This window comes from Euphorbia lathyris, chromosome 10 (genome assembly GCF_963576675.1).
Source record: "Euphorbia lathyris chromosome 10, ddEupLath1.1, whole genome shotgun sequence".
NCBI lineage: Eukaryota > Viridiplantae > Streptophyta > Magnoliopsida > Malpighiales > Euphorbiaceae > Euphorbia > Euphorbia lathyris.
In genome coordinates this window covers 70950319-70954853 of record NC_088919.1, presented here as the reverse complement: position 1 = coordinate 70954853, position 4535 = coordinate 70950319, and the positions used below count along the sequence as shown (strand labels likewise).

Below are 4535 nucleotides of genomic sequence, written 5' to 3'. Positions count from 1 at the left end.
CTGTTTGCTCCTGCGAAGAGTACGTTCAAGTTCAGGGTTAAGAGGGACAACCGGTATTTTCACTGATCTCGTAGGCATACGCTGAGAAAAGATAAATACAGAAATAAATGAAAGCTGAAGGGAAATCATACAAATCATACAGTTTTGTACAAGTATAAATAAACACATACAGACATGTATAGATGAAATTAATAACTATATGTTCGTACAAACGAATATAAACAAGCGTAAGTATTAACAAGGATGGTTATCATAAATGAGTATACATAAATATGTGTATATAAACAAGTATAAACGGTATAGATACGTAATAAAAAGAATCATGATTATAAACAAGTATATATGATATTAACAAAGAATATATTCACAAAGAATGCCTAAACTAACAAGTCGACCTTTGGTTCGATATTGCAGAAGAAATAAATCCCCGGCAACGGCGCCAAAAACTTGATGCGGATTCCGCGAAGAACCCGAACTAAGGGATAAGTGTACCCCGTCGTTATCAGGGACCACATACTCCGGATCCACAAAGTCAATCTCCGGGTAGGCGACTCTGACGTAGGCCATGATTAGCTCACCATAATAGTACGCTCGGCTACCCTCCATAAGCTCCGTATTCATCAAGTCGGCTTTGTGATCCTCCGCGTCCTTCTCCATCTTTTCTTTCAGATCGCGGATCTCATCGTCCTTTTTCTGATTAAGTGCAATGGCAGCAGCCGCGTTAGCATTGGCCATCGTTACCTCATTCTCCAGCCTCCGGATAGTAGCCTTATCCACAACTCCGTGAAGAAGATCCGCCTCCATTGCACGCATGTGAGCATAGGCCTGGCAAGATAAAAAGACCGTTTAAGAAACAAAGTCTCCTTCATGGAGATCACTTTTTCATCCAAAAATGTAAAACAACGAGAGAAAAGCTTACTGAAAGGAGATCCCTCTTCCCTATCTTGGCATGATCAGACCCCGAGAACTTAGTCTGGTTCTCGTGAACCTCTCCAAGCTGACCGATGGCTTCATCCAGGTCATTCACAACCACCCCGTTCCTTAGGGACCCCTTGGCGCCATACTTGGAGAGTCAGTATTTCCCTAAGTCAGGTTTGATCACCTGTCCAAGAAAAAGATCAGGATCTATAAACTCCAGAACGACAAGAAAAGTAAGATGGTCATACCTGCTCTTGGTTTGGACTCAGCCAGTCCATCCTAGGCTTCCCAGCTTTCAAGGCATCCGCCAGCAATTTCTCTCCACCCGCAGCAGTTGATCTCCTCTTCTTACTAGGAGGATCCGTGGCACCCTCCAAATGGCGCTTCTCGTCCCTCTTACCAGGATTCGCCACATGCGCATCTTTCTGGGCCTCCAGCTCCTTCTGTTTCTTACGCTTCTCTACAAGGGCGCGACTGACCTTAGACAAACCCCTGAGAAGGGAACAACAAAATAATCAAAGTTCAAGGAAGGAACAAAGTTACCTTCATCAAGTTGAGTAAACTTCGTGTAAGTGATCACGATCCCTACTCGGTGGACTAAGGGAATGTCATTCATCATAAATTCCAGAGCATCGGCGTATGTCCAGAAATCTCTTTTTATGCTCTTCATGAGGTTCAACACTTTTTCGTCGCTATCCGTCAGTATACGCAGATCCCCAGCCATATGTTGAGGTTTAGCATTCCAATTCAACGGGAATCCCAGGGATTCGCTCTTTTCGATTTTGACAAAGAAAAACTTTTCATCCCAGAGATGGACGTTCGACATTTTATCACTAAAGGGCGAATAACCATTGAATTTGACAAAGGTAACGAAAGACTCGGTTTGACGCTTCGAGGGCTTATGAAGAGATCGGAACACACGGGGAGTACGGATTACCCCCAGATTTGAAGCTAAAAAGCAATCTAGAGCTATGTCCAACCAGCCATTCGGATGCAGCTGGCACACAGTGATCCCGAAGAACTCCAAAATATTCCCCATCATCCGGGGAAGAGGAAGACGGAATCCTCTCTCCACATGACTCCTATATACAGAAAGATATCCCCTAGGGGACAGGCGGGTCGCTGATGAGCAACCGCCAACTCGGTCTCGTAATGTACTAACGTTAGCTAGTAATGTACTAACGTTAACTAGTGTGAGAAGGCATTTTGGTACCAGTTTCATAAATATTAAAATGAATTATGTATGGAATCATATCTTAATCCTTTCTTTTGTGTTCGTTTTCAGTTCCCTTCAGGCATGGGGAGCGAATTGGTTATCAGTTACCTTGTTTCTCAAAAGTACACTGGGGACAAAGCTATGGTGAAGGTTCTTTGTGACTCAAAGATACTTGAATTCAATATAAAACTCGCAACTCATACATGGTTGATCCCATCACATATCAAGGGAAAGCCTCTCTCCTATTACATTCAACATTGTCAATTTATTCTATTAAATCACTAGTTATTAGATGTTTGGATTTTACATAATTCATCCCCTCTTAATATGGCATATTTTCTGAGTTTCACATTAAATCTTGGATTTGGAATTAAAAGTTGTATAACACATTAGTAGCTCATAGAATTTTGTTAATTTTGTATAAAAATGGTAGGTGTTGTGCAACGTGGCCAATGCAAAAGAACATGAGTAAATTCAGTGGACCACTTTAATGGACAGTTTAGAGCTGGTGGTGGACTATGTTGGCTATACAGGTATTAGAAATTTGTTGTTGATCAATATATAAAACACTAAGTATAATTTTCCATAATTTTTCTATTAATGATATCTAGAAATCATAATGATATATAAAAGAACATTTTTCAATCTCTCTATTGTTCTTTATAATAGCGTCCCTATTGTCTCGAGGTATATTTCTTCTTTTATTTAGTATTTCTTGTTTCATTTTTATTTCATCTATGTTTAACCTATTTTCTTTTTCTTGGAATTTCAAAAGAGAGAAGGCGAAAACTAAACAACAGAACCAAAGTGTGACGGACCAAATGTTTTGCTACGCAGACTAGATAAATGTTTATTGATTGAGATTGAATGTAGGAATGCAGGACAACTACAATTAAGAGTATGTCCCTAATTAGGGACCCTATTGTCCTTGATTCCATAGTGTATATTTATTCTTTTATTTCTGATTTTTTTGTTTCATTTTTATTTCAACTATGTTTAACATATTTTCTATTTTTCCTGGAAGATCAAAAGAAAGAAGATGAAGACTAAATAACCGAACCAAAGCAAAAGGTAAAGGCTCCTAATTTACTCTTCTTTGTTTTCATTGAATACCTCTACTAGTGGTTGTTTTTTTGAAAAATGAAAAACAAGTCCTAAGTGTCACCTAATTCGATATGTGCACCTTGAAGTTTATTTCACATCATGTATTTTATGGGTACAATGAACTTTACTCATTTTTATAGTATCGCCACTAAACGTCAAAACGTAACATAAAAGTCACTCAATTTTATTTTATTTTTAAATTATAGTCATTAAACTTTAATTAATGCCTAAAAAAATTGATGGATTTAAGCTAATTAAGTTTTTGGACATTAGCATTTTGATTTTGTAAAACTGAGACTTTTTTTTACTTCTTAGGTCACAAACTTGAACATTTTTGCAAGTGTTTCGATATTTGGCTACGAAATAGGAAAACGGGAAGAAGTGACAGGTAACTATTGTTTTAAAAAATGGTAAGAATGAATTAAGTTGAGTTCCAAAAGCTTACAAAAATGTTTTACTCTTTTGAAAACCATAAATTATTTTCCTCAATTTCATCATAAATATTTGTCTTAACTGACCTAAAATTTCCATTGACTTATCTTTCTAACAAAAAAACATTGAAAAATCAGTAAATATTTTTCATCAATCAAATAGGGCCTACTTGTGTAGATTCTTGAATTTTGATACTGAAGGACAACCCAATGTCCATTCTTCATGCAAGCCAAATTCTTGTGGAGAATTGTGGTTTTATTGCATTTTTCGACACTAAGTTGTACTTCCTTCTTATTAAATTTATTGAAATTACAGCTTCATTAATGGTAAACTTGCAAAAGAACTAGCAACTTCCTCAATTAAAATCACATGAGCTTGGATTTTGGTTTAGAGATGCGGTTGGAGAGGAAACCGTTCAACTTTAGGAGTTTTTAATTTTAGTAAATGCATTCATTTATGAATTTATTGTAGTAAATGCACTTGAATTTTTACCATTTAGGAGTTTATTACAGTAAATGCACTAGCGGTTATAACATCTAAGACTTTACTGTAGTAAATGTATCGGAGTTTTAAACTTTAATGCAATTGCAGTTTTAACTTTTCTTCTTTGTCTATTTAAAGAATATTTTTATTTGTAATAGGTAGTTTTTTTCATTGAATAATAATTGAGTTCTTCTTTTCCAAAGTTCTTGTTTAATTTTGAAGGTTTCAATCGGAGGTTGAATCTCCGATTGAGTAAGAAAACAGCCACTTGACAAACTCTTAACAACTTGCCCAATAAAATCTAATGAAACTTCAAGAGGTAGAAGCAGAAATGTCAGAAAACAACTGATCAACCTAGTGTCAACAAAAGTAGTATAACCAA

General features: G+C 36.6%; 1 long non-coding RNA gene across 2 annotated transcripts; it reads left to right on the top strand.

Moving 5' to 3' along the window:
* Positions 1-2259: 2259 nt before the first annotated feature.
* On the top strand, positions 2260-4092 carry LOC136208251 (uncharacterized). 2 transcript variants are annotated; one of them, XR_010677028.1, is made up of 4 exons: positions 2260-2667; positions 2910-3032; positions 3159-3205; positions 3986-4092. It is a non-coding gene; the product is annotated as an uncharacterized lncRNA (long non-coding RNA). The 2 variants fall into 2 exon arrangements; XR_010677027.1 differs by lacking the exon at positions 3986-4092 and adding an exon at positions 3554-3762.
* The last annotated feature ends 443 nt before the right edge of the window (positions 4093-4535 follow it).